This window comes from Vanellus vanellus (genome assembly GCF_965231255.1).
Source record: "Vanellus vanellus genome assembly, contig: HAP1_SCAFFOLD_33, whole genome shotgun sequence".
NCBI lineage: Eukaryota > Metazoa > Chordata > Aves > Charadriiformes > Charadriidae > Vanellus > Vanellus vanellus.
The window spans coordinates 1,149,041-1,169,076 of NW_028128339.1; the positions used below are offsets into that span (position 1 = coordinate 1,149,041).

General features: G+C 52.4%; 1 protein-coding gene across 1 annotated transcript in view; it reads left to right on the forward strand.

Annotated features, from left to right (window-relative positions):
• LOC309684576 (sentrin-specific protease 2-like) overlaps positions 1–20,036 on the forward strand; it is a gene marked incomplete at both ends in the record, with an annotated part of 111,032 nt that overhangs the window by 58,626 nt on the left and 32,370 nt on the right. The gene's annotated exons all lie outside the window — the stretch shown is intronic.

Consider the following 20,036-nt stretch of genomic DNA (forward strand, 5'->3'; position numbering starts at 1 on the left):
AACCCTATTCAAATACCAATTTCCTTTCTTTGCCTTCAACTTGCTGGGATAGCAGATCATACCTGATTTCTTTGCCATGGTGCATATCTTGACCTTAACATATACGACATAAGCACAGGAAGTAAGCACTAGGAGGACATTCTCCTGCATCTACTTACTCTCACGAACAAATTGTTGAGAATATGTTTTTACTCACTGTTGCTAGGTGGCAAAAAAAGTCCATTTATATAACGAGGTTTGCTATGATGGAATGCACAAGTGATCCTCAGACAGCCTGAGGGTTGTCTTTCCCAGAAACAGGAGATGTTGCTGTTCTTCTGCTGCAGGAGAAAACAGTTTTCAGGTATTGTAAATACAACAATAAAAAATGACTAAACAGATTAATACGGGGTGTGCTGCTGTGAACACAGCCAAGAGTTTTTTCACAGCGACAGAATCTGCACCTGGAACCCCCATGAGGAAAACGACTTTGTGGGTAAGTCATGCTAGATCCCCATGCTCTAGTCGTTGCCTGAAATGTGAACGTCCTCTTTTAAAAATTCTTGGTTTTAATTAACAGGGGAGGTGATTCAGTAGTCCAGGTATAACAGTATTATGGTGACAAATAGACACTTGGGTTTGTATCCTGGGTATGAACAACATCCCAGCTGACATCTGTAAGTGCCAAGTTGCCGGTTATTTCTTAACGGGTTTCTGTGTAATTTTTTAGAGGAAAACAAAGTCACATTTGAAAATATTTGAATATTTGAAGGTCAGTTTCACCCAGTTCCAGACATTAACAGCTGGCTCTAGGAGCAGCATCTCAAAACCACGCCGCTTTTGGTCTCTAGTCAGTACGACTGGGCCATCCCCTGAGACATGATGGGGTCTGGAGCCAAAGGCCATCACCCAGGTATCAACACCTAAATCCCCAGTGCTGAAATGGATGCAATGACAGAGAGCCCTACACACACCCCCGGATTTTCACCAGGTGCAATATAAATGTTTCTTTGAAGAACAAATCTGTTTTGAAGGACTTTGTGTTAAATAATGGATTTTGCAGAAATTCAGGTAGTTGCTATAAGCAGAAATTACAAACATGGACTATTTATTCAGAATCAATATAATGTTGGTTCAATAAGAAAGTGATGAGTTATCCTCATGTGCGGTTTTTAACTTGTGTGTTCTTTGGGTATGTGAGCAGAGTTCCCAGGAGAAATTGCCCATAGTTTAGATGATCATTAGCTCTTCTCACCACTTCCAAAGATCAGATATTTGATCTACAGATGCTGCCATAACCCAGGCAGAGTGACATATCAACTTCTAACTTTACACAATAAACCTCCCTTTCAACATGACATGTCAAGAAAATCAAGGATACAAACCACTCTAAAATCTACAGCATCTACCTGTGCATAGCGGCAATAAAAATGGAAATAGCAGTCATTCCCAGCTGTGGCCATTTTCCCCTTTTGTGCTTCTCCTCCACTCTCTTAATACTGCCAGCACATACATGAAAACATTAAAGCTATCAACAGTCAGGCAAACCGTGTTCTCATCCTGAAAGCAGTACTTTTCTTTCAAAAACTAAACTATATTTTTTGCCAAAACTATTTTGCCCCTTCACTGAACACCTTTAAACCTCCAAATGGTTTAGCAGTACCGATGATCAAGGTCCAGGTCATGGGAATACTCACTGGTGTTGTTTAATTCAATCCCACAGATGCTGCCAAAAGCTCTCCCTCAGACAGCATCCCACGCTGACATACGCAGGGGCGGTTTCTTCACACTGCCTCAATGATACAAGAGGGGCTCAGTATCTCCAGAATACAGCCTAGAGAGCATCTGGCGTCAAGACAAGTGTTCACTTGTAATTAATTTTTCCCATTACTGTGACAAACAGGTAGAAGAGGTGTGTGGGGTTTTTTTTGTTTGCTTGTAAACTTCTTACTTTTAAATAAAAAAGGGAACAAAAGGCATCAAGTATCTACAAAGACACAGGCCTGTAAAAACTACGTAAAAACTAGTAACAACTACGCCTCCTTGAACCCTTGAAAAGCAGGCGAGAACAGCGAGTTGGAGCTCACGCTGCTGCTAACAAGGACTTTCTCCCGCCCTGTGGCACCTGCATCCCCTGCGTGTGTCCCTCTGCCCGGGCGTTGCTGGGGAGACCCCCCAATTCGTGAGGTATTGAGATCACATTTGTTCTTTGTCTTCTGTGATCTTGTGGTCGTTCCTGCGTCCTGCCCGAGTCGGCTCACACAGAAGCCTTTTGATTGTATCCCTTTCCTTAACGTGTGACCAATGCTGTATTATTGATCATTTTTAGTAATCTGTGGAAACAGGGGGAGATTGGAGTCCCTCCTGGCACCAGCTGCGGTGCAGCCGCGCAACCCTGGGGTGCCCCCCATGGGAAATGTTAAAGAAATAAAATGTTGGTCTCTATCCCTGGTGCTGTGGTTCCTCCTCCCATCCCGCGGCTGGGGCTGTGCCCCCCTCAGTGCCCGACCCAGTGGGACAGGCTGGCACTGCTGGCACCCACCAACCTGGGGGGGTGGGGGTGTTGGGGGAGCTGGGTGGGCTGGAGAAAGGGAGGAAGCACCTCTTGAAACCAGCTCGGCCCTCTCCAGACACAAAACCCTCCCCAGAGGCACCAGAGGGGACCCCCAGGTCCTTGAAGGGCTGCCCCAGACTCCCTCTGGCCTGCAAGAGTCCCCCCCAGGACCCCATAAGGGCCGCTCAGGACCCCTTAAGGACACCCCACTGTCCTCCCAAATCTGGGTTCTTTACCTGCTGGGCAAGCCAGTAATGCACAGAGCAGAGGTATTTCTAATTTTATGCCATTAATGCGCAGAAATGGGTGCTTGTCCCAAAATGGGAGCGCTCACCTTAGTTCCAAACAGCTTCACTTTTACACATTGATTCTTACATATTCAAACAATTAATACATATTCACTGTTATTCCCTCCAATGATTGGTCGAGATTTCTTTGCTTCCCACGTAAATGAATGCGCAGACTCTGTCTTCTTTTTCCACTCTTATGTTTTTAATAGGTGGTATCGTTTGGGGAGGTGGTCAATGAGCCGGTGGTCACCATCTCCCCCCGGCCGGAACCACCTTTTACCTGCTTTTCCTCTGATCTCGGCAGTTCCAAGTGGGTTTCTGGGTTTGCTGACCAGGCCTACAGTTCGTCGCTCTCTTGATAGGAATACCCTGCTTACCAACAGTGCTACACTGTCTGCTGGGTAGTTCCTTAACTGAATCATAGAGAAATCGTGTCTACTAACTATTTCCCTATATTGAGATTAGGTAAATAACTAGTGTTGGGGCAGTAGAGAGGACTTGAGCAGCAGCAGGTTTCCTTTGTTGCTTCAATTACATTTTACATTTAATTTTCCTGGTTTATGTCGATTTTACTACAACAATTCCCTCCCTTTGAGACTTAGCCAAGTCTTTCTGTACTTCAGTGAGCCTCATTTCCTATCCCGTATCACTAATACATAAGGTTGAGATAATTGCTTGATAACGATACTCTTAAGACATCTAAACAAAACACAAACAAAAATCACTACGATCACAAAAATGATTGGGTTTCGCAATAGGCTTTGCAGCCATCCGATCCGGGCAAACTCAAATCCAAGCAAGATCTTCTTCAACCATCTGACTTCTATTGCCTCTCGTAGATTTCTGCCATCCAAGCAGGAGGCAAATTAATTTTTCCTATCTTCTCTTTTGACTGATTCTCTGTCCAAAGCCAATACGGGTTGCTGGGTCTCGTTAATATGCCAACACCAATTTTCAGAATCATTCCCCAGAACCTTCGATTTCCCTAATCCAAATCCCCTTTCCTTTTTCAAATTAAATCTTAATATTCCAGTTCCACTCATGAAGATGGTTTCAAAGGTCCAATTCAAAGCGAGGGTTCAAATTCCCTGCTCCAAAGGAGAGTTTTCTGTCTTTGGTAAAGGCAGACATGCTGTAATTGAACCCATGTTGGGGATTTTACTACAGCACCAGGACACCGCAGCGGACACGCAGTGTCCTCAAGGGCCCGTCCAGCACAAACCAGGAAACCAAAAAAGGGACGCCCGACCCAAAGAGGCCTCTGATTTGGGCAGCGCTTCCAGGAGATGCGGTTTCTCAGCCCCAGCCTGAGAAGCGAGCTGCACCAGCCAGTGAGAACCATGCTGTTGCGGGTTTGCAACCACCAGTCCCCATGTGCCACCCTGTTTGGGGTGCCAAACTCGGATTCCAAAGCCACAGGCGCAGATGCTGGCAGCCAGCTGCCTGCTCGCAAGGACCCATGTGCCAGCGCCCCGTCTCAGAGCAGCTACGACATTCTTCTGGGGAAGGACGCCATGGAGAGAACCCCGAGATCCACCAGCAACTGGAAAACTACATCCTGGAGCCCCTCTGCAAGCGCAGCACCAGCCACTGCACTGGTGGCAGAACAATGAGCATCGCTTCCCGGCCGCGGGGCGGCTGAGCCGGCAGTACCTCGCCATCCCCATCCACCACCCTCCTGCCAGACCAGGCCTTCGCTGCCAGGGAAGGTGCCCTGGAGCATGGGCGCGCCGTCCTGGTGCCAGAGAATCTGGTCCAGATTCTGTTTATGCGTCAGAACTTTGAGGTTTTTGAAGCCATACGGAACAGCAGCAAGACTTGCAGCAGGAATCCGCACGTGGAGCCCTTCCGTGGGGCAGCGGTGGTTTAAATCCACCCGCAGGGCTTTTGGACCTGTATTGCAATACCGTGCCAGGTATTTTCCCCAAATTCCCACCTTTTGGCATCGCTTTGGCAGCACCCGCAGCGAGGAGCGGGCTTAGGGAGGAGGTGTGAACACACCGCCGCTTCTTTGATTTTCAGTTTTTTTTACGAACAAGTGATGAGGAGCAAAAGGAGAATGTGCTGTTAATGTTAATTACCTAATCTAACTCTACTAAACATGTTTATACTTCAGCTCCCGGGTTTCCTTGTTTTACCCAATTCCCTTTCCCAGGTGGGGAGGGCTCATCGGGTGATAGAATGACAATAAATTGTTATGGGTCTCTCCAGCCATAACAGCACCACCAACCAAGCGGAACGAGTTTTAATTGCTTAAATTATTTACGGCACAAACAGCAAGATCAGTCCCAGAACTTTTACATTCACCAACTTAGTTAATAAGTTAATTTAATAAGTTAAATTTAATAAGTTAAAGACATAAAATGTGTTGCAGTTGATGACATGCTGTGGATTGCATGCTCTTGATTGCAGAAGCCAGGGCAGTCACAATTATGCCATGGGGGGTGATGATGTTGTTGTTCCTCCTCCTCTCCGATTGCGCTTCCTCCTCCTGGGAGGCGCCTTCCCCTTTCATGGTTGCTGGAAGTGGCTCTGTGGCATCCCACGGCAAGCTGAGCAGCTATCTGCCTCCCTGCGCCGGCTGCTCCCTGGCAGGCAGATGCACTTGTGCTCCATGCTGTTCTCTCGTGGGCTTACAGCCATGCGCTGAGTGCCGTTCATCGCGGAAGCGAGGTCACTCGCACCTGTGCCATGAGGAGTGATGTTCCTCCTCCGCTGCTTGCACTTTCTCCTCCTGGGAGGTGCCTTCCTCCTCCCTGGTTGCAGGGAGTGGCTCTATGGCCAAAGTGGACGGCCATCTGCCTCACCGCTCTGGCTGTTCCCTGGCAGGCAGATGCGCTTGGGCTCCACGCTGTCTCCTGGTGAGCTTATGGTGAGGCGCTCCATGCCTCTGATTATAATATCGAGGTCAGCCGCGCTTCTGTCATCTCCTGGTGAGCTTATGGTGAGGCGCTCCATGCCTCTGATTATAGAATCGAGGTCAGCCGCGCTTCTGTCATCTCCTGGTGAGCTTATGGTGAGGTGCTCCATGCCTCTGATTATAGAATCGAGGTCAGCCGCGCTTGTGCCATCTCCTGGTGAGCTTATGGTCAAGCGCTCCATGCCTCTGATTATAGAATCGAGGTCAGCCGCGCTTCTGTCATCTCCTGGTGAGCTTATGGTGAGGCGCTCCATGCCTCTGATTATAATATCGAGGTCAGCCGTGCTTCTGTCATCTCCTGGTGAGCTTATGGTGAGGCGCTCCATGCCTCTGATTATAGAATCGAGGTCATCCGCGCTTGTGCCATCTCCTGGTGAGCTTATGGTCAAGCGCTCCATGCCTCTGATTATAGAATCGAGGTCAGCCGCGCTTCTGTCATCTCCTGGTGAGCTTATGGTGAGGCGCTCCATGCCTCTGATTATAGAATCGAGGTCATCCGCGCTTGTGCCATCTCCTGGTGAGCTTATGGTCAAGCGCTCCATGCCTCTGATTATAGAATCGAGGTCAGCCGCGCTTCTGTCATCTCCTGGTGAGCTTATGGTCAAGCGCTCCATGCCTCTGATTATAGAATCGAGGTCATCCGCGCTTGTGCCATCTCCTGGTGAGCTTATGGTCAAGCACTCCATGCCTCTGATTATAGAATCGAGGTCAGCCGCGCTTGTGTCATCTCCTGGTGAGCTTATGGTCAGGCGCTCCATGCCTCTGATTATAGAATCGAGGTCATCCGCACTTGTGCCATCAGGAGTGGTGTGCCGCCTCTGCTTCCTCCTCCTGGGATGAGCCTGCCTCCTCTGCGGTTGCGGGGAGCGGCTCTGTGGCGTTCCACACAAAGGTGGGCAGCCATGCGCCTCGCTGCTCCAGCTCCTCTTCCTTCCAAGCATGCTTGGCATCCGAGGGCCTGGAAGCTCGGCAAACTGTGGGCCAGCTGCAGGGACCCCTGCTTTTATAGGTCCCCAAGAACAGGCAGTGTGAGGTGGCTGATGACATCAGGAAGCCATTGTGATGTTGATTGGGACTGTGGCTGATGCATGTGGCCAAATAGGGTATGTTTGGGCGGGGGGGGGGCTGTGGCCTGAAACATGCCCAAATGTGGGAAGAGGAGGAGGGTTGAGGGGGTCAAAAGCCTCTTTCCTGGGGCTCACTCCTGCCCGTCATGTTGCTTGCCTGAGAGGGCAACAGTGTTCCAGGAGGGCTGGGGGCCCTCAGTGCCCTCCCACCGACCCAGTGCCCTGCAAGTGGCAAAGCCCCCCGTGCTTCATATTGGCTCTTCATCTGAAGTAAGGGCCTGGGTGGTAGTGCGACAGGCCGCCTTCCACAAGGTTGTGGCTGTCGCTGCCCATCTGGGGAAGGCAGGACAGCTCACCTTCGAAGAACCACAGAAGCATAGAGGTTGGTAGAGACGCTTGGAGGTCTTCAGTCCAAGCTTCTGCTCAGAGCAGCCACAGCTGGATCCCGTTGCTTGGGACTTAGTTCAGTCATGTTTGGGTACCCTCAAGGACAGGCTTCACAACCCCTCTGGGCCCTTGTGCTGTGTCTGAGGAGCCTCATGGTGACAATCTTTTCATTTTGTCTAGCTGGGATTTCTTCTGGGCCTAGTGCCACTTGTTCAGCTGTAGTCACCAGTTGGGTCTACCCCGAGCCTCCTCGTCTTGATGCAGACCAGAGGCAGCTCCCTCTGCCTGCCTCTTGTGTGCCCCTCATCATCCCAAAGGCTTTGGGCTGGGCCCACAGCAAGTCTTTTCTTGGGCTGTGGAAACCAGGAGGGGGACAGAAGAGTCCAGATGAAGTTTCCCAAGTGCCAAAGAAGAGAGGAGGCATTTCAATTGCATTTTCTGGTGTCGTTTTATTGTCTGGGGTTTTTTTTAATGGACTATTGCCCAGTCTTCTTCCATGTTGTCAGTCACTTCTGTTGCTCTTTTCCTTAAAATGTGTTCATGTGAAGCACTGGGGCATTTGGGTACAATGAAGGAAGTCTGTCCCTTTGTGTCCTTTGCCATTGATTTGTGAGGAGAAGAGCAAAGGGGAAGGAAGAGGAGGACAATCAGCAAATGGTTGCGGTAGCTCAAGAAATCCCTTAACTTGAAGCTGTTATCCAGCAACCTAATCAAACCAAGACCTCTTCCCATTGCAGTTTCTCTCATGGGACCTGTGTTGTGCTTTTTATCGTCTGGACTCTAAGTAGCTATAGATTTTATAAATATTTTTCCAGCTCCCCCAGTGATGAGTTTGCAAAGAGAGTGACAGTTCCCTGTTCATGCAGATTGATTTCTGAGGTGCATTGGGGTAAGGACAGTTTTCCAGCCTATTTGGAGCCAAGTGTTGAATCTGACTGGGGCCAGTAGGTGGAGGGAGGTCATTCTCCCCCTCTACTCTGCACTGGTGAGGCCACAACTGGAATAATGTGTCCAGTTCTGGGCTCCCCAGTTCAAGAGAGACGGGGAACTACTGGAGAGAGTCCATGTCCTGGTTTGAGGTAAAACAGAACCAATTTTGTTCAGTAACTTCACTTCTTAGCTGGGCCTCTTCTAACAACTGAAATTAACTGCATATTGTGCAGAAAATGTTCACTCTCTCAGAGTGATAAGACCAATGTTTATAGCTGATGCCCAGGCATGGGATGCAGAGAGGCTCTTGCTTATACTTATTGCCAAAACAGCCAAGGCCAACCAACTTTGTTATTTGCCACGTTGGAGGGTCGGAAGCGGAAAAGCATAGTGGGGTCCCACCTGCAGGGAGGAGCGGACAGGACAGGTGACCCAAAACTGACCAACAGGGTATTCCATCCCATCTGCCTCATGCTCAGTAGAAAAGCTGAGGGATCAAAGGGTCACGGGCTCTTCCTTCAATGGCCGATGTCTGAGGAGGACTCTGTCTGCCTGTGATCCCAATCCTGACTCCAGATCCGGAATCCAGTTCCCGTCCGTCACTGAGTCCAGCCTGGGACTGCCCCAGTGCCAGCCGGTGACGTGATTGTCATCTCGGGAGCTTGATACGGTTTTGTATATATTTTTCATTATTTCTTTTTATTTTATTATTAATATTTCATTAAAGTAGTTTAGTTTCTTCTAAACTCGTAAGTCTCTTTTTCCTCCTCTGCCTCTCTCTTTGTAGAGGGGTAGAGGGCAGCATCTGTCAGTCCCGCCTGGGGTCCCTCGGGTCCCCAGTGGTGCATTTGGCCTAAACCACGACAGATTAATTGGCGCCCAACGTGGGGCCCGAACAGTGCTCCACCAGAGCTGTGATAAATTGTCCAAATAGTTTGAATTCCAGCTTGCTCAGAGATTAGAACAGACAGCTTGCATCATGTCGTTCTTAGACGAAATCGTGTATCATGCCTTTAAACAGCTTTGTTGGACCTTAATGCAGTCAGCTTGGTCTAACCTGTCAAATGTGTTGCAAACTTCATTTATTCTTTGTCTTTTTATGCGAAGGTTTAAAGGTGCTGTTTTGGTGTGGTTCGCAATTCAGATGTATAACACGATGAGTTGGGTCACGGCTCTACCTGTATATCTCGGGCATCAGGTGATGGATTCTGTTATTAGTTACACTTTCGGTTCTACCTGGGGAATGTTTACTTCGCCCTTTGATACTTATGCTGATGTGACACCCTCAGAGCTGGGGCATGGAAACCTTTTGGGCTCTGGTACCTTCTCAAGATCGTGATTTTGTTGTTGGTGCTCCTGAATGTGTTGCAGGGGTGGTTTCATAGGAAACATGGGCACAGGGGAAGCCGTAGGGGACTATGCGCTGCCGCCACTCAGACCCGCGCAGCCGCTCGGTGATCTGCAGCGGTGCAAACCGCAGCCCCGCCCGGCCCGGCCACAACCGCCCCCCCACCACAGCGGCACCGGCACCACCGGCAGCCGCCTCCCCCACGGCACCGGGGCCACCGGCAGCTGCCCCCCCCCCGGAGCAACGGCGCCACCGGCAGCCGTCTTCCGCACCGCCACGGCACAGGCGCCTCCGCCGCCGCCTGCACCGGCACCGGCACCCGCACCACCGGCAGCCGCCCCCCCCACCGCAACACCACCGGCCCCTCCGCCGCCCGTCCCGGCACAAGCCGCGCCCCCCCCTGCAGCGGCACAAGCCACGCCGCCGCCTCTCCCGGCACAACCTACTGCAGCCACTACAACCAGTACCAAAACTACTCCAACTCCATCAAAATCGGTACAAGCCGCCCCGGGAACCAGGAGCAGGAAGAGGAGGTCAACTCCTTCCCCTGCCCCTTACCACAAAGACCACCTCAAGTCACATAGCTTGGGGGAGAGTTCTGAACAAGATCCAGGGGAGGGTCCTTCAAGACCACAGAAGGGAAAGAGACCTTTGAAAACAGACAGAGGCCAGAGTCCTTCTAGAGCAGATGCTGGAGAGGCCCCTTCTGGGGCAGCCTCACCACAGGAGGACTCAGATGTAGAGGGAGTTGTTAAATCCTTCTCTAGGAAAGATCTGAGAAATATCAGGAAGGACTTTAGTTGTCATGAAGGTGAAACACTTGTCTCCTGGTTGCTCCGATGCTGGGATAGCGGGGCAGATACCCTAGACTGAGATGGCAGAGAAGCTAGGCGATTGGGAAACCTGGCTAAGGATGGAGGGATTGATAAAGAGATTGGGAGAAAGACAAGCACTCTCAGTCTCTGGAGGCGACTGGTGTGAGCCATAAAGCGCAGGTATCCCTTTAAGGACGATATCGAATGCCGTCCAAGTAAATGGACCAACATGGAAAAAGGTATTAAGTACCTGAGAGAAATGGCTGTGCGAGAGGTGATTTATAGTGATGGGCAAGTGATTGTAGACCCTGAGGAAATGCCATGCAAACGATCTATGCTAAAAAAGTTTGTACAAAGTGCACCATCAACATATTCCCACACATTGTCAACAATGGTCTGGGGAGGATCCGATACTGACACACCAACTGTAAATGAAGTGGTTAATAAGGTACGACAGCATGAAGACAGTCTCTCTCATCCCTTCTCTGTGGCAGCTATGGAAAAGCTGACTGTGACCACCGAGAAACTGACTGAGAAAATAGAGCAAATGACCCAGAAATTAGTTGAGCAAACCGATAAACTGTTTGATAAACTAACCAAGGTGGAGGAAAAACTCCATGCTTTCCCTGTACAGACTCATGTTGCAGCTGCTAAGAGGAAACGCCCTCCTACTCAAGAGAAAAACCACCCTCCGACTCAAGACAAATCAAACCCGATGCGAGATATCCTGTGGGTTTGCCTCTGTGAATATGCAGAAGACATGAAGAAGAGGGATGGAGAACCTACCTCAGCCCTACAGGCACGGGTGCTTGAGCTGCAAAATGAAGCAGATAGAAGAAAGGATTCTTACAGGAAGAAGGTTGCTCCAACCTACGGTAGGCGATCCTACGGACCAGGTGGGAACCAATCTGATAATCGTAGGTACTACGGTCAACAGTAGAGGTGCCCTGCCTCCAGCCAGGAGGAGGAGAGGGACAACCGAATTTATTGGACTGTGTGGATTCGACGGCCTGGCACATGAGAGCCACAAAAGGATAAATCCCTGGTGGACACTGGTGCACAGTGGTGTTGGGTTTTTTTTGCTGTCTCCAGGGAGTTATCTAGTGTGAAAAGAGAAGTATTTATTTCTTTATATAATTTAAATATTTATTTTAATAAAAAGAGCCTTAATGGAACGAACCTCTACCTGGTAATGAGAGAGGGTGATTTATTCTCTTTTTTTATTTAACTGAAAAAAAGTTGGATGTAGCGATGTGGTTTTTCGCTCCCTCACAGTCCCCCAGGAAGAGGATTGGAGCCAGGATGAGCATCGGAGCACAAAAGCCACGAAGCGATGGTCACACAGTGCTGCAGGGGCAATCGGGGTGTCGTTCAGCGGTGAGATGAGCAAGCAGCATCCCGAAAATCCGCCCCTGGAGAGGGGTTAGTGGTGTACAGACGCTCTCTGTGTTCTGTAAACCCCCTGTGGGGAGCCCCTGCTGCCCCCTTGGCAGTGCCCGGGTGGCTGTGACTGCTGAAAGCTGGTTTGGTGCGTTGAGGTGTTAGATGGGGTGGCAGCAGCCCCTGCCCGCCCCGGGAGGGGGGACACCACCTCTCCGGTGGCACTGGATGGGTGGGAGGGAGGGAGGGAGGGAGCAGAGCTCTGGGAGCCATGGAGAAAGGCGTGGGGGTGTCCCTCATCGTGGCAGCCCTACCCGGCCACCCCAAGGGACACCCAAGCCCCATCTTGGTCCTCTCCCCGTTGGGTGACGCCCTTCCACCCACCCCGGAGGTGCGCTCCTCTCCTGCGGGGGGGGATGCCCAGCGCTCGCCTGGCTAGAGAAGCACCGGGGGGGGGGGGGGGGGGGGAGGGGGGTGTGACTGGGGGCATCTGAGCTTCCCAGTTACAAGGGCGTAATTAGTGCACCATTAATAACCACTTTGGCTCTGCTAACCAACTGCGGCGAGGCCCCCACCCCGCTTTAGCACAGGCTTCCTGATGCCAACGCCTCCCCGAGCCACTGGGTAAAGCGACACCTGGCAAAAAACCACCACCACCTCAAAAACAACCCACAGCACATCCCCCACTCCCCACCCACCCCTTCTCCCCCCATCACAGCCATGGGGCAAACTCCCACCACCACCACACCCCAATCTCAGCTCGGCCATGACCCCCCCGAGACACTGGAAAGAGAGCAACGGAGAGCGAGCTCAGGCTCGTGTGAGCTGGAGAGATTTCTCTTTTTCTTGTGATGATGTTGTCGTTGGGTGGGGTTTGGTTGGTTTTTTTCACGGAACACTTTGCAGTAGAGGACAAAAATATGGTGTCACAGCCCCTGGGGCCACACTGGCACCGCCACCTCACACTGCCCCCCCCAGCGGCTTTCACCACTTTCCTTGCTTGGTTTTGTTTTGTGGTTTTTTTTTTTTTTTTTCTTACAACCTTTTTTTATATTTGGGTTGGGTTTTTTTTCCCTTTTTTTTTTTTCACCTTTCTTCCCCCCCCTTTTTTCTCTTTCTCCTTTGTTCTTTTCTCCTTTTTTCTTTTGCTTTTTTTCTTTTCCCCCTTTCTTTTTCTTTCCACCACTTTTTTTTCACCTTTTTTTTTCCTCCTTTTTAACATTTCTCAAGCTTTCTCCAAAGGAACAGCCCCTGGCTCTCAGCTAGCCAAAGAAGACTACGGAAGAGCATTGGCACCCGTGGGAGTGGTTTCCTTCTCCTGCTTCACACTCGGTTGAGATCGTTTTTTCCAACTCGTCTTTTTATTTTTTTAACAAATTAAACACAAAAAAAAGCTCCAAGTATCAGTTTTACAAGGCACACAAAATCTCTAGAAGGGAAACACAAACGCAAGGTGCTGAGGTATGAAAACCTGAGGTGTTTTTTTCTGTGTGGATGTCTGTGTGTCATCTGGGGTTGGGGGTTGTGTGTGCTTTATTTTTGAAATTTAAAAAAAATAATAATTTTGCTAGGTTTTTTGTTGGTTTTTTTTTTTTTTTTTTTTTTTCCCCAGCCCTGGGCTGACAACCTCTTGGAAATCCGGTGTTTCCCCCGTCGTGGTTTGGCCTCAGCCGGCAACAAAGAACCACGCGGCCGCTCGCTCCACTCCCGCAGCCGGGGGCAAAATCGGAAGAAAAAGGCAAAAAACTCGCGGGTTGAGATAAAGGCAGTTTAAGAGAAGAGCAACGGGAAGGGCAAACAATCCCAATAACAGCGGTAAAGGAATAGACGGACGCGATGACAGCGCCTCCGCGCACCGACCGGCCCCGCACCGCCGCAGCCCGCTCCCAGCCGCCACTTCCCGCCCCCTCCCCCGGCGAGCTCCCCCCAGCCCCGGGCATGGCTCACAGGGGATGGGATACCTGTGTCCCTGCCGGCTCCTCGGGGAAATTAACCCCATCCCTGCCGGAACCAGGACACCCCCCGCCCCTCTTTCCCCCCTTCTCTCCTGCAACCCGCATCTTTCAGCCGCGTCGGGGCGGTGATGGAGAGCGAAGGGACAGAGGGACAGCCGGGACAGGGGGACGCAGCAGATGCCAACCCCAGTTTGGGACTCAGGGAAGCAAAGAGGAAAGGGCGCGTGAAAGAGAAATGCCTCTTTGAGGAGACGGGATCCCTTCTCTTGGCTCATACAGGCACTGCTCTTCTCAAAGCCCTTAAGAAATCGCTTTTTAACGCTCCTTTAATTATTATGGGGGGTTTCACCCCCTGCTGGCAATCCTACATCCCTGCTCTACCGGGCATTAGAGAACCACTGGACTAGTTCCTGTCCTTGAACCTCGAGAAAAGCCGGCTTTGGCTAAAAACCAAACATCCTCCTCCCGCCCCCACCCCCTCTGAAAAAAAAAAAAAAAAAATTAAAATCCTTACCGCCTCCCCCACGGCACCGGCGCCACCGGCAGCCGCCCCCCCCACCGCCACGGCACAGGCGCCTCCGCCGCCGCCTGCACCGGCACCGGCACCCGCACCACCGGCAGCCGCCCCCCCCACCGCAACAACACCGGCCCCTCCGCCGCCCGTCCCGGCACAAGCCGCGCCCCCCCCTGCAGCGGCACAAGCCACGCCGCCGCCTCTCCCGGCACAACCTACTGCAGCCACTACAACCAGTACCAAAACTACTCCAACTCCATCAAAATCGGTACAAGCCGCCCCGGGAACCAGGAGCAGGAAGAGGAGGTCAACTCCTTCCCCTGCCCCTTACCACAAAGACCGCCTCAAGTCACATAGCTTGGGGGAGAGTTCTGAACAAGATCCAGGGGAGGGTCCTTCAAGACCACAGAAGGGAAAGAGACCTTTGAAAACAGACAAAGGCCAGAGTCCTTCTAGAGCAGATGCTGGAGAGGCCCCTTCTGGGGCAGCCTCACCACAGGAGGACTCAGATGTAGAGGGAGTTGTTCAATCCTTCTCCGTGAAAGATCTGAGAAGTATCAGGAAGGACTTTAGTCGTCATGAAGGCGAAACACTTGTCTCCTGGTTGCTCCGATGCTGGGATAGCGGGGCAGATACCGTAGATTGAGATGGCAGAGAAGCTTGGCAATTGGGAAACCTGGCCAAGGATGGAGGGATTGATAAAGAAATTGGGAGAAAGACAAGCACTCTCAGTCTCTGGAGGCGACTGGTGTCAGCCATAAAGCGCAGGTATCCCTTCAAGGACGATATCGAATGCCGTCCAAGTAAATGGACCAACATGGGAAAAGGTATGAAGTACCTGAGAGAACTGCCTGTGCGAGAGGTGATTTATAGTGATGGGCAAGCGACAGTAGACCCTGATGAAATGCCATGCAAACGATCTCTGCTCAAAAAGTTTGTACAAAGTGCACCATCAACATATTCCCACCCATTGTCAACAATGGTCTGGGGAGGATCCGATACTGACACACCAACTGTAAATGAAGGGGTTAAGAAGGTACGACAGTATGAAGACAGTCTCTCTGGTCCCTTCTCTGTGGCAGCCATAGAAAAGCTGACTGTGACCACCGAGAAAATGACTGAGAAACTGACTGAGAAAATAGAGCAAATGACCCAGAGATTAGTTGAGCAAACCGATAAACTGTTTGATAAACTAACCAAGGTGGAGGAAAAACTCCATGCTTTCCCTGTACAGACTCATGTTGCAGCTGCTAAGAGGAAACGCCCTCCTACTCAAGAGAAAAACCACCCTCCGACTCAAGACAAATCAAAGCCGATGCGAGATATCCTGTGGGTTTGCCTCTGTGAATATGCAGAAGACATGAAGAAGAGGGATGGAGAACCTACCTCAGCCCTACAGGCACAGGTGCTTGAGTTGCAAAATGAAGCCGATAGAAGAAAGGATTCTTACAGGAAGAAGGTTGCTCCAACCTACGGTAGGCGATCCTACGGACCAGGTAGGAACCAATCTGATAATCGTAGGTACTACGGTCAACAGTAGAGGTGCCCTGCCTCCAGCCAGGAGGAGGAGAGGGACAACCGACTGTATTGGACTGTGTGGATTCGATGGCCTGGCACATGAGAGCCACAAAAGTATAAAGCCCTGGTGGACACTGGTGCACAGTGGTGGTGCTTTTTTTTTTGCTGTCTCCAGGGAGTTATCTAATGTGAAAAGAGAAGTATTTATTTCTTTATATAATTTAAATATTTATTTTCATAAAAAGAGCCTTAAGGGAACGAACCTCTACCTGGTAATGAGAGAGGGTGATTTATTCTCTTTTTTTTATTTAACTGAAAAAAAGTTGGATGTAGCGATGTGGATTTTCGCTCCCTCACAATCCCCCAGGAAGAGGATTGGAGCCAGGAGGAGCATCGGAGCACAGAAGCCGCGAAGCGATGGTCACACAGTGCTGCAGGGGCAATCGAGGTGTCGTTCAGTGGTGAGATGAGCAAGCAGCATCCCGAAAATCCGCCCCTGGAGAGGGGTCAGCGGTGTACGGACGCTCTCTGTGTTCTGTAAGCCCCCTTTGGGGAGTCCCTGCTGCCCCCTTGGCAGTGCCCGGGTGGCTGTGACTGCTGAAAGCTGGTTTGGTGCGTTGAGGTGTTAGGTGGGGTGGCAGCAGCCCCTGCCCGCCCCGGGAGGGGGGACACCACCTCTCCGGTGGCACTGGATGGGTGGGAGGGAGGGAGGGAGCACAGCTCTGGAAGCCATGGAGAAAGGCGTGGGGGTGTCCCTCATCGTGGCAGCCCCCAGCAGCCCTACCCCGCCACACGGCCACCCCAAGGACACCCAAGCCCCATCTTGGTCCTCTCCCTCTTGGGTGATGCCCTTCCACCCGCCCTGGAGGTGCGCTCCTCTCCTGCAGGGGGGGACGCCCAGCACTCGCCTGGCTAGAGAAGCACCGGGGGGGTGCTTAGGGGGCATCTGAGCTTCCCAGTTACACGGGCATAATTAGGGCGCCCTTAAGAACCATTAATAACCACTTTGGCTCTGCTAACCAACTGCGGCGAGGCCCCCACCCCGCTTTAGCGCAGGCTTTGTGATGCCAACACCTCCCTGAGCCACTGGGTAAAGCGACGCCTGGCAAAAAAACACCATCACCCAAAGAAAACCCCACACCACATCCCCCACTCCCCGCCCACCCCTTCTCCCCCCATCACAGCCATGGGACAAACTCCCACCACCACCACACCCCAATCTCAGCTCGGCCGTGACACCCCCAAGACACTGGAAAGAAAGCAACCGAGAGCAAGCTCAGGCTCCTGTGAGCTGCAGAGATTTCTCTTTGGTTTTTGATGTTGTCGTTGGGTGGGTTTTGCTTGGTTGTTTTTCACACAACACTTTGCAGTAGAGGACAAAAACGTGGTGTCGCAGCCCCCGGGGTCGGCGCCGGCACTGCCACCTCCCCCCCCCCAGCTCCTGTCCCTCCTCTTGCCCCGCAGCTGTTCCCACTTTCCTTGCTTGGTTTGGTTGGTTTTTTTTCCTTTCTACCTTTCTTTTTTAATATGTTTTCGCTTCCCCCTTTTTTCTCTTTTACCCCTTTTTTCTTTTGACCTTTTTTGCTTTTTCCCCCTTTTTCCCCCCCTTTTTTTCTTTTTCTCTTTTTCATTTTCCCACTTTATTTTTCCTCCTTTCCCTTTTCTCTTTTTAAACATTTCTCAAGCTTTCTCCTGAAGGAACGGCCCCTGGCTCTCCGCTAGCAGAAGGAGCCTACGGAAGAGCTCTGGCACTGACATGGGCAGGAACACCCACAAGTGAGAACTGGATAGACAAAAGGCTCCTCAATGATGACACTGGGGCAGCCCGACCTTAGAAGCAGCAGAGGAGCAGAGCCACCCAGAGCCACCCAGAGAACAGGAAGGGCTATTCAGGGCCTTATTGTCTGCGCGAAGTAACCATCTGCTGAGAACCGGTCTGGCGGCTCAGAGCTCAGCCACAGCAGCACTCTTGAGCCAAAGGGGAAAAGTACACCGGCAGGAAGACTGGGAGCCTTCCTCCACAACAACCCACAGATCATGACCAGAGTGGTGCCTATTCCCAGCCTACACTAATGAATACGTACGCCTTTGCATCAGAAAGGAACGCTTGCTTTACCAGCCCCTGGGCGAGTTGGGAGCCATCCCCCTTGCACCCAGCACTGCAATAAACATGCTGCTTTGTAACTCGCCCCGAGTTGGGGAGTTTCTTTCCGCACGTCAGCACCCCTGGGATTGCTTTCCTTCTCCCGCCTCGCACTCGCTCGACATGGTTTTTTCCAACTCATTCTTTTTTATTAAAAAAATTAATAAAAAAATGCTCCAACTCTCAGTTTTACAAGGCACACAAAATCTCTAAAAGGGAAACACAAGCGTGAGGTGCTGAGGTACCAAAACCTGCCCCTGTTAGTCCAACTAAAGGGACAGCGTCGGGAGGCGACGGAGGAGGAAGGGGGAGGCTGTGGGATGGAGAGAGCCCTCCCCGTACCCCTCAGCTGCGCATCCTCGCAGCGCCGCGGGAATGGGGGGCTGTGTGTCTGGGCGGGTCTTTGGTTTGCTCCCCTGACCTGCTGGGGGTGGTGGAGGAGGTTGGAGGGGGTTGTCCGGCAGTGGGGTTACATTCATCAGGCGGTGCTGGGCGGCACGACAGGAGCATCACTTGCTGTGCTGCGAGGCCGGGGCTCCCGGAGCGTGTTTCTGCTCCTGCTGCTTCACCTGCTGGACCATTTCCCTCATCTTGCACTGTGCAGTCTTGGGGAGGAGAAGGGAAAAGCAAGAGGTGGGGGTCAGGGCACTGTTTCTCCCACCACCACCCACCCCTGAGCCCCCACCGAGCATCTGGCCTTCTACTAAACACAGGCGGGAGAGGTGGGCCCATGCCAACGGGTACAGGAGAGCTGGGGAGAGACTTTTTACAAGGGCATGGGGTGACAGGACGAGGCGGAGTGCCTTCAAAGTGGAAGAGGGGACATTTAGAGGAGATAACAGGAAGAAATTTTTCACTGTGAGGGTGGTGAATCACTGGCCCAGCTTGCCCAGAGAAGCTGTGGCTGCCCTAGCCCTGGAGGTGTTCAAGGCCAGGTTGGACGGGGCTTGGAGCAACCTGGGCTGGGGGGAGGTGTCCCTGAACAGGGCAGGGGGGTGGGACTCCATGATCTTCAAGGTCCCTTCCAACCTCAACCGTTCTGTGATAAGTTGGGGAGCAAAACTGCTCCCCGCACACTCCCATTCCCTGACCTCGGCAGTGCAGAGGGGAAACTGAGGCACGAAGCGCAGGACCAGCCCCGCAGCGCCTTCCTCACCTTGATGGAGGCACCCGCAAACCGCACCAGCTGCTTGATGTGCTGCCCCTTCTTCCCGATGATGGCCCCCACCGCCTGCGTCCCGATGAACACGTTCACAACCTCTTGCTCCGGAAGCTGCGGGGGCATGGAAGAGTGAGAGGGTCAGGGCACCAGCTGGACAGGGGACAAAGGAGGTGGCTGTCCCCATCCCACCATCCCATGGTAGTGGTTGCCCACTCTCCCAAGGTGCCCCAGCAAAGATCTCCTGGAGAGGGGACACAGGCACCTAAAGGGTGCTGATGTGGGAAGGCGCTGGCTGGGGGAGCTCCGCCGAGAGCTGGCTGAGAGCTATGCCGAGGAGCTCTATGGTGGGAGAGAAAATGAGGGTCAGTGATGGCCCCAGCATGCCAGACCCTTCCCGGCCACCCCCAGACCCACGCACAGCAGCAAGATACCACCATAAGCCCGGCAGGGACACGGGGACAACCCTTCAGGCCCTCAAACCCCCCCTCACAGAGCGTGGGTGCATCTGAGCTGCATCCAGCGCCATGGGGCTGGGAGGCAGACGGGGGCTCCCAGTTACCCCCACTCCCCCCACGCTGCCACCTTGCCGCCCGTGTCCCGCATCTGCAGGGGAAAACCACGACACAACTCTCTCCTGCTCTGCATTCCAGCAAGTGCAACCGGATGCTACCTGCAAACCACCACTGCTCAGCTGGAGGACGAGCAGACCCGGCTCCCCTGCCCAGCCTGGACGCCGCTCTCGCTCCCAGCCCTGGAAAAAAAGCCTCTCCAGGACGGGGCTGCAGCAACAGCCGCACATTTCCACCCCACAGGAAACAGCTCGTTAACGAGGGGCGAGCACCGCATTTCAAAGCCCCCTTAGGAGCAAGGCAGCGCCCCAAGAGCCAGCCCAACCCCCCAGCACACAGCTCAGCGCTCACCACACGCTCGCCGGCCCCCGCAGCAGCGGCTCGAGCGGGGCTGCCCGCGGCCGGCGGTCGGGCGCCGCTCCGTCACAGCCGCTCACCATGGTGGAACGCCGAACGCAGTCCGCGTCCTTCCAGTCGCACCGCAGCCATGGCGCAGCCGGGTGCA